The following is a 10,853-nucleotide window of genomic DNA, read 5'->3' as shown; positions in this document are numbered from 1 at the left end:
AGAGAGACAGAGACAGACAGGGAGAGAGAGAGGGAGAGAGAGAGAGAGAGAGAGAGAGAGAGAGAGACAGAAAGACAGAGAGAGAGACAGAGACAGAGATACACAGAGACAGAGAGACAAAGACAAAGAGAGACAGAGGAAGAAAGGGGGAGAAGAGAGAAAAAGAAAAAGAGAAGGGGAGAAGGAAAGTGAAGAGAGAAAAAAAATGAAAAGGAAAAGAAGAAGCAAGGAAGAAGCTAGAAAAAAAAGAAGTCATGTTGTATTATATTTTTAGTTATATCTATTTGGTTTATAATATTAAAGATTTAGACAAATATAGAAACTAGGTTAACTGACACCTCTTATTTCAGCCCTCTTCTCAAAAAATAGCTCCTTATTCATTCGTAGAGAGTGATCCAGTCCTTCCCATGGACATCTCTACTCATCTCTCAGACAGTCACCCTTATAGCACAATCATTGCATCCCCTGCTAGCGTGAGTACAACTTCAGTTATCCCCTCAGTGTTGGGTTACAAGAGTCTGTTATACCATTTTCAGAACTCCAAACCAGGACGTGTGACCTTACAAAAGAATTTTTGAATTTATGAGCCTCTTAATACTGAAAGTCTGATGAATCAGACATGGCTGTATTACATGAAATGGGTCTTTTTTTTTTTTTTTTTTGGTTGTTGTTGTTCTTTGCTATATTGGGTATTTTGAGCCCAAGTGCCCTACATCTCCAGCCCTTTTTATTTTTTATTTTGAAATTAAGTTTCAAAATTCGTTCAGGCTGCCCTTTGCACTTGGCATCCTCAGTCACCGCCCCCTAATTAGCAGGGGGGCACCATGACACCAGGCAAGTGGCTCCATCTAAAAAACAACAACAAAAATTGAAATCAGCTTTGTCTAATAAGACTCTGCATTGATTGAGTTGTTCTAGGTCTGGGCTTTTTAATTCAATGCCATTAACTATCTGTGATTATTGAGTGCTCAAAACGTGATCAGTGTAAATAAGGAAATTAATTTCTTTATTTAATTTTAATTAATTTAAATTTAGATATTCAAATGTGGTTAGTGACTCCCATGACAGTTAGTGTACATTCTGCAACATGTGGTAACCTTACATATTTATCTCTATTACATCTTTCTTTTCTAGCTATATCTTGTGCCAACTTCTCTGTAGCTTTCCTTACCATACTCCAATATAAAATGAAGACACTGCTAACAGCAGACTTGAAACTAGTATTACAATGTGTCTATTTTGTGTTGAACTATATCACATGTAATGACTCATCCTAGAGACCAGAAATGGTGACAAATGCCTGTAATCCTAGCACTGTTGGAGGCTGAGGCAGGAGGATTACATATTGAGCAACTTATCAGCCTAGTGAGACCCTCTGTCAAAATAAAAATTAAAAAGGACTGGGAATGTAGCTTGAAGGCCCTTGGTTTAATCTTAAGTAACATACCATAAGCCCACATGCATGCACGCAGACAAACATGCACGTGCGCGTGCGCACACACACACACACACACACACACACACACACACACAGAGTGGGGCGGGGGAGAGTCTCATTCTAGACATTCAACAAAGTATCAGTGAAAGAGAGTAATTAACTAGTCCTAAAATAAACTTACTGTGTGCCAGGGCCTACCTTTATCAACAGGAATCCAGTTACTATTCAAAGTAATTATGTTAGGTAGACATGCTTGTAACCCTCACATTACAGATGAGGAAAATGAGACTTAGCAAGATCAATAACTTGTTTTAAATGTCAAAGTCAGGAATTAGGAAAACTGAGATTCAAAACCAAGGGTATGACTTCAGAATCCATCCAATATTGGCTTCCAAGCTTCCAACTTTTCTAGAATCACTCAGTTCTCAGCAAGTGTCCTCCTCTGAATTTCCATAGAATTTTCCTTCTGTACAGGTCACTTCACTGTGACTATGCATGGGTTCTTGGTCATACACTTCTGATGCCATGAAACAAAAACAAAATAAAGAAGCTGCATCCCTTCTAGAGGAAAGATACCTACAGGGATGCAGAAAGTTCAGCAGTGACAAACAGAGCAAGAGGAAAATGTAAAACGATCAATCCTGAGCTCACAAAGAAGAAACTACCTTAAATTGGGAATGGCTTGCTCAAGCCTTGGAGGTACAGCTTCAGGATGAACTTCAAGACCATGTTATGATGTAGTCTCTGAAGTCTGCCCTTCTGTTCCCCATTTTCTTCAATTATTATACTGTATTTTGGGAACCTGTTCTAATAAGCTATTACTGTTAATGTCAAGCCATAAAAATCCTAGGCCACTGCAGACATAAGATGTTTTCAAATGAGATCAAACCTCTGAAATCTGGGGCCATGTCAGGAGCTAACTCCTCCAAGCATAAAAAGGACACAATGGTTTTGATCTGGAAGATTTATGCTGTACTCCAGTCTGTGTATGAAATGGTTTTTGGAATTATTACTGGCTTGATTGAAACACAAATCAGGCATTTTAAAGATCTCATCTCCACAGAACTGCTGAACTTCAGTTCAGAGATACATAAAAGCTGAAGAAAGCAATGTTTGGATTAAAAATGAAAACCACTCTCAACCCTCTATGCCTGATTATCCAGTAACCCAGAGAACTGACCATCTCCTTCCCTATTCCTTCAATCATTACTGTATTGTAAAGGCCACACACTAATTTACTAGGAGCTGTTTACTTTCAGTTTTATGTTCATGGACAGAAAATAGAAAGAAAAGAATTTAAAGAAATATAGCTTACAAGTAAACAATTGTTTGAAATATTCTTTAGGATTATTTCAAAATATTTTCTCTGATGGAAACAAATGTTCGGCATTCCAGGATATGCATATAGTATTGGCTTTTAGAAAATGTTTGTAATAGAAATAATGCAGTTATATCCTACTACAACTGAAATTTTAAAAAAAGAAAAATCATATAAATCAAAATAGAAGTCTGACACAGTGATCAAGCTGGGATTATCTGTCTTACTCTGCCAGCTAGATAACGCAAGTGCTCCTTTCCCTAGTATTCATTAGGTGCTGTCACTAGAGTAGAACAATTGACAGTGAGTGGAAACTCACTTTTAATAACTATTCCATTATGAGTCTGTAGGAACCACAAACCGTAGACTGGCTGGCTCAGAAGAAAAACAAACAGGACCTTAACAGACTGGAAGCATTAGTGACAGGTGAAAGAACAGTTGGTATCTAGTTATGTCTGGTCCTACTCATTTGTATTTTCACTGATTGTGACAAATATGTACTGTAGGATTTGGTGAAAAGCAGTTCATTTATTTAAATTAGTAAATAAATTTACAATATTTAATGAGGGATATTTCTTACAGGATATGCATAGAAATTAAAATTCACTCAGTATGTTTAACTCTTAGGAATTTATTTTGTTCTGATAATAATATAATATCACAGGCAAAATTAGCTATTTTATCATGCCTTTTGGAGGGTATTATGTGGTTTTCTAAAAGTTACAACAGCACAAAGAAAGCTACACTGATGAGGGACTATGATATAGTGAACTTCCAGGTTCTTTTTTTTAAATCACAAAATGTCTTGATGCATTAGCAATATATAAATTGCAATTACAGTGTAAATGACACTTTGACTTAAAATGAAGTGCTGCCTCCTTTCCTTTAAAGATTTTCTTGAATATGAAGAGCAAACTGGTAAGTACTCTAAATTTGTATTCAGGCATGTATGCTGCCTGCTTAATGGATGCCCACACAGCATTTTTAACTGTACTTTTCCCTACCAATTATGAATCATTATATGCTTCTTATATGTAATATTTGTCTGATAGTTATTGATCTGCATATAATCTAATGTTAAGATGATTAATTTTTAAATTTTAAAGAGTATTAATATAAAACTAGCAATTACAAATGAATATTATAGATTTTTACAGTATAAGATTCTTGTATGCCTATCTGCCCACTGAATATCTTCATGTGGACTATGTATACCTTGAACTCAGAGTGTCTAAATGTGAATTGTTAACCCCAGACTTGTTCCTTATTCTCTGTTCTGCAACTCAGTGAAGACCATCAATAATCACCCACGCATCTAAGTCTTAAACTGGCTATGATCTGATCCTCACTCTTCCCTCACTGTTTCATTTCAATTAATTGCCAAGCCTGATCAGGTCTACCTCCTCAGTATCATTCTGCTGTGTCTTCTATCTTCCATCTCTGTTATCACATTGTTCATTTAAGCCAGCACCAGATTCTGCCTAGACCCTTTTCAACGCCTCTTAATGCGTCTCTCTGACTCCAGGCTTGTCCTTCATTGCCCTACAGAGGTCTAAAGCTTTGACTGTGGCTCTCAGACTCATAACCTTCTCAGCTCTCATAACTCATAACTCTTCCCTCTCTTTCCACCACTCCTCTCTCTCTTTGGATATCCTGGACTTATCCTACCCACTTCTCATTCAATATTCCTTCTCCCCCTATTTTAGGGTCCCACTGAAGTGATCATCCCTCTTCCTGGAAGGCATCTTTCTCTCCCTCCCTACCCTGCCAAGATGGTTGCCCTTTCTTTGCTTGCAGAAAGCACTTGTTGCACTTTTGTCATTGTTGACCTACTTGGCCAACTCATTAATTACAGTTACAGTCTGACTTATGGTGTTCTGACCTCTAACTTTTTTAAAGTTATGATGATATAAACATGACATGCATTACTTAGAAACTATACTTGGAAATTTTTTGAATTTTAAAACAAAAAATAAGAACAGTGATACAGAATTTCAAAACAACATAACAGGAGATTAACAATGGTTAATACATTCAGTATTGTTATCTTCAAAATAGTTGCTCAGATTATAAGATGTAGGCATAAAACACGATCAAACAATGAAAACACAAAACGTTCTTTTCAATGATCTAACAGATTAGTAGTATAATAAATCTATCTTGTATATATATATATATATATATATATATATATATGTATGCATAGTTTTCTCTTCTTTCTTTTCTCCTTTTCCCCATCCTAGTTGTTCTTTCGAGTATTTTCATCTTTCACAATATATATTGTACATACTAGGTCTTATCTACTCTTTCAGTTTTTTTTAAATTAGGGAGACGATACAGTGTTTACACATGTAAGTCTGATTTATTTCACTTATGAATATGCTCTCAAATTGCATCCACTTACCTATAAAAGTCTCAAGTTTATCCTTCTTAATAGCTAAGGAGCACTCCATCATATAAAAATATGAAATTTTTTATCCATTCCTCTGTTAATGTGCATTTGGGTTGTTGCCAAGATTTAACTATTACAAATTGTATTGCTATAAAGAGAGGTCTACATACATTGCTATGGTATAATGTTTTCAGTTCTTCTAGGAATATACCCAGAAGAGGAATAGCTATACCAAATGGGACCTCCATACCTAGTTTTTGAGGAATCTCCACACTGATTTTCACAGTGATTGTACAAGTCTACATTCCCACTAACAATGTAGAAGAGTTCCTTTCTCCCCAAAGCCACACCAGAATTTGCTTTTGGTTGATTTCTTGATGATAGGTATTCTTTCTGGAATTTCAGTGTTGTTTAATTTGCATTTTTCAAATGACCAGTGATGAACATCTTTTCATATATTAATTTGTCATTTATATTTCTTCACCTATGGACCTCATATGCCCATTTTTGGATTGGGTCTTTCAATTTGGGGGACCTGATTTTTTTCAACTCTTCATATGTTTTAGATAGAAGTACTTTGGGTGAGGGACAATTGGCTAAAAATTTTACCCATTCTGTGAGTTGTATTTTCACTCTGTTGGTGATTCATTTTTATGTGCAAAAACGTTTTAATAATATGAGATCCCACTTATTTATTATTTGAAGTACTTCCTATGCAATTTGTGTTTTATTCATTAACTCTCTGTCTACCCCTATGTCTTCAAGATTTCTACCTACATTTTCTTCCAGTAGATTTAGTACTTCTCTTTTAATATTTAGATCTTTGATCTATTTTGACTTTATTTTTTTATTTTGACTTTATTTTAGTGCATGGTGATAGACATGTGTTTAATTTTAGTCTTCAGCATGTGCAAAGTTAATTTTTCCAGCATCATTTATTAAGGAAGCCATCTTTCTTCCAGTGTAAATGCTTGGTCGCTTTGTCAAAGATAAGGTGGTTAATGTCTTTATAGTTGTGTCTGTATCTTCTAATCTGTTCCACTGATCCTCAGTTCTGTTTTTTTTTTTTTCCAGTGTCATGGCTTTGTAGTGTAATTTCAAGTCAGGGATTGTGATGCCTCCTGCCTGTACTTTGTTGCCAAGAAGTGCCTTTGCTATTGTAGGTTTCTTCAAGTTCCAGATGACTTTTAGGAATATTTTCTCTAGGTCTATGAGGTATGTTAAGAATATTTTGATTGAGATTGCATTAAATCTGTATAAAATTTTGGGAGTATGACCGTTTTCACAATTTTATATCTTCCTATCCATGAGCAAAGGATATCTTTTCACTTTTTGATATCTTCTTCAATCACTTTTTTTCAGAGTGATGTAACTTTCAATGTATAGATCTTTATATCCTTTGTTATATTGATTCCTAAGTATTTACTTTTTTGGATGTTATAGTGAAGGGTGTGATTTCTCTAATTTCTCTCTCAGTGAGCTTGTTGTTTGTGTACAGGAATGCTATTGATTTTTGAGTGTTGATTTCATATGATATTGAATATTTTATTAATTCTAGAAGATTTGGTGGGAATTTTGAGATCTTCCATGTAGAGTATCAAGTCATTTGCTAATAATGATAACTTAACATCTTCCTTTCCTATCTTTACCCCTTTTATTTTTCTCTCTTGTCTAATCGCTCTGGCTAATGTTTCCAGATTTATATTGAATAGCAGTGATGATAGCAGATGCCCTTGTCATGTTCCTGATTTTAGAATGAAAGCTTTGAGTTTTTTTCCATTTGGTATGATGTTGGCTGTTCGTTTGTCATGGATGGCTTTTATCAGATTGAGATAAAGACCATCTATTCCTATTTTCTAGATATTTTTGTTATGAATGAGTGTTGAACTTTCTCAAAAGTTTTTCTGCATCTATTGAGATGATCGTGTGATTTTTATCATTGATTCTATTGATATACTGCATTACATGTATTGATTTGCATCCACATTCACTGGATACCCTTCTTGATGATTTGCTGCATTCCGTTTCTTAGTATTTTACTGAGGATTTTTGAATCTGTGTTCATCAGGAAGATTGGCTGATAATTCTCTCTTTCTTTTTTTTAATTCGGTACCGGGGATCAAACTCACGATTGCCTCCTTGCAAGGCAGGTGCTTATGCCGCTGAGCTAAATCCCCAGCCCGATAATTCTCTTTTTTAATTGCATCTTTCTCTCGTTTTGGTATCAGGGTAACATTTGCCTTCAGGAATGAGTTAGGTAGTATTGCTTCTCTTTCAATTTCGTTGTAGAGCTTGAGGAATATTGGTATTAAATCTTCTCTAAATTTCTTGTAGAACTAAGCAGTGCTTTGCTCAATATCTGGGCTTTTCTTTGTTGGTAAGTTTTTAATTACATTTTCTATTCATTAACCAATATTGGGCTATGCAATATTTTTATATCTTTTTGGTTCAGCTTTGGTAGTTCATACATTCTAGGAATCTCTTCATTTCCTCTATTTTCTATCTTATGCAAGTAAAGATTTTCAAAGTAGATATTGATAATCTCCACATCAATGAATTTTCACAGCATCTGTAGTGATTTTACCTTTTTCATTCCTTATCGCATTAATTTTTTTTCTTTTTTGAATAAGGTTGTTTAGGGGGTTTATCAAACTCAGTTATTCTTTCAAAGAACCAACTTCAATTCATTTAGTCTTTGTATTGTTTTCTTTGTGTCAGTTCTGCTCTGATCTTTATAATTTCCTCCCTTTCATGGGATTTGTGGCTTGATTTTCTCTTCTTTCTTTGGAAGCTTCATGTGGAGCATCAGGTTATTTGTGCTGTTTCTGTTTTCTGATGTGATGATTCTTTGTTATAAATGTTACTCTTAGGACTGGCTTTCATTGCATCTACAAGTTTCTATAAATTATATCTGCATTTTTATTTGATTGTAGGTATTGTTTAATTTCCTCTTTGATCCATTGATTTGTCAGGAGGGTGTTACTTAATTTCTTTTGCTTGTGTAGGTATTGCAGTTTCTCTTGCCATTAATTTCCAATTTTATTGCATTATAGTCACATAACATGCATGAGATAATTTCAATTCCTTTGAATTTACTGAAGCATGTTCTGTTGGTTAGTATATAGTGTATTTTAGATAACATCCTATGTACAACTGACAAGAATGTGTATTCTGATGTTGTTGGATGGAACACTTTGCAAACATCTGCTAAGTCCATTTGTTCACAGGTTTGATTCAGTAATAGTTATGTTTTGCTGACTTTTTTTGTTTTGTTGACCTCTTTATGACAATAAGGTATCAAGGTCCCATGTTACAATCATGTTATTACTTATTTGATTTTTTATGTCTGTTAATATTTGTCTTATACAGTTGAGTACTCCCATATTTACCATGTATATTTATGATTGTTAATTTTTCTCTCTAATTTTCCCCCTAACAAGTATGTAATGACTTCCCTTATCTATTTCCTCATTCTTCATTTGAAGTTCACATTGTCTGCAAACAGAATGGCTACTCCTATTTTATGGGGGTTCCTGTTGAATGGAGTATTGTTTTCCAACCTTTTAATCTATGAATATCTTTTTCAGTCATTGTGTTTCTTAAATACAGTGTATTGCTGGATATTGTTTCTTGATCCATTCTTTCAGTCTGTTTCTTTCGATTTGTGAATTTAGGCCATTTATATTGATGGTAATTACTGATATATATTGGCTTATCTTTGTCAAGTTATTTTTCTACTCTTGGTCTCCTACTTTTCCCTTTTGTTTAATTGCTTGCCCTGTTTGGTGGTTTTCTTGTTGTTGTTCTTAGAATTATGCTCATTTTTTGTCTCTGTCTAGAATATCTTTGAAGTACCCTATACAGTGTTGGTTTGGTGGTCATGAATTCCTTCAGTTGTTCTTTGTCATGGAAATATCTTATTTCTCCATTAATTTGAAAGATAGTTTTGCAGGGTACACCAGCCTGGGTTGGAATTTGTTCTCTTTTAGGACTTGAAAAACTTTACTTCAAGTTTTTTTTTTTTTGACTTGATGGTTTGTGTTGAGAAGCGTGCTGTGATTCTGAGGGGCTTTTCTTTATAAGTGATCTGTTTCTTTTCCTTACCAGCTTTTAATATTCTGTTCTGGTGCTGAATTTCTGGGATCTTGATTATTATATATCTGGGTGCAGATTTATTTTGGTTATGACTAATTGGAATTATGTATCACTCACTTAATCTGTATGTCAAGTTCTTTTTCCATGCTTGGGAAATTTTCTCCTATGACTCCTACAAATAGTTTTTTACATCATTTATGTTGGCTCTTCCTTTTTCAATGATACTAATTATGCTTATAATATTTTTCTTTGCTTTGTGTTGTAGTTGTTGAATTGTTGTTTCCTGATGTTTTGTTATTTTCAAAAGGTCTTTTCTGGTTGCTAGCTACAATCTTGTCTTCAAGATCTGAAAGTCTGTCTTCAGTTTCATTTAAATGGTTTTGGCAGCTTTCAATGGAAATTTTTATTTCCTGAATGTCTGCTCGAATCTTTTTATGCATTCTATTTCTTTCTTGTATTCATCATTCATGGTTTCCATCCTCTTCCTGTCATCATTTTCTTACCTATATCTGCCCTAGATTTGCTGAACATTTCCTTTAAAAATGTTGACTTTTTTTAACCTAACTATGTTTGATCTGATTTCCTTCATAGCCTTGTAGAGTTGTTTCTTTACTTCAGTCACTATCACTGCAGAAATTTCAGATGTGTGACTTCCATTTTGTGCCATGTGGATACCTCCTAGAGTTACCTTGGTTGGGCTAGAGGTCTGAGATTGCATGTTTCTTTTCTTGTAAGTTTCTGCTTCAAAAACTATTTTATTTTGTGCTCTGTGCTGATCTTTGTGAATTTTTATAGTAGGCAGCTATATCACTAGTATCAAGATCGCTCTAGAAAAAGTCTGTTCTTTAAGGAGTTTGGGATTCATCCCAAGCTGATTGCTGTTCTTGCAAAGGCCTCACTCACTTGTGTACTCATATTGTTCTTGTAACTTCAGACTTTTCACACTGCTAGTCTGCCTTGTCTATTCATTGTCCCTTAGTTGAGACCATGTCAATTCCCCTGTTGCTGGAATTTCTTCTGGTCTCTGAATCTTTCCAAGTGGTTCACTTCACTCCTTGCAGTAGCAAGTGAAGTGGCTGTGTTCCTTAGACACACTTCACCTGGGTTCCCATTAAAATGGAGAGGTGATGAGAATGCCAGCCACCTCAGGTGACCTTCACCTGGGTTCCTGCAATGGTGAGTGGCAATGTGAGTGACCACCACCTCAGTGTACTTGACATTTTAAATTCAAATTTTTTTCTAGGCTAGCAATATGTGGTCAGAGCCTGCCTCCTGATGCTGGGCACTGAAAGAAGTCATAGCTCCCAGTAAGCCCCACAATCACAGAGGGAAACACCCCTCTACAGTGTGTTGTATTGGTAAGCTAGGATATACAGTAAATTAAGTATAATAAATGCATTTTTCACTTACATATTTTTTAACTTATGACAAGTTTATCAAGATGTTAATTCCACTCTAAACTGAAGAGCACTTGTAGATTGTGAGTGCCTAGAGAGGAAACTGGATCTTTTTAAAGTTTATATTTCTAAGTGCTAGCATATCATATCTCTTATCATTGGAAATAGAAGTATCGGCTTAATGAGTAGGTGAATATACACTGAATATACACT

This window comes from Cavia porcellus, unplaced genomic scaffold, assembly GCF_034190915.1.
Source record: "Cavia porcellus strain 051 isolate PalLab524CR breed Dunkin Hartley unplaced genomic scaffold, mCavPor4.1 scaffold_3, whole genome shotgun sequence".
Classification (NCBI taxonomy): Eukaryota; Metazoa; Chordata; class Mammalia; order Rodentia; family Caviidae; genus Cavia; species Cavia porcellus.
This window is presented reverse-complemented; position numbering follows the sequence as displayed.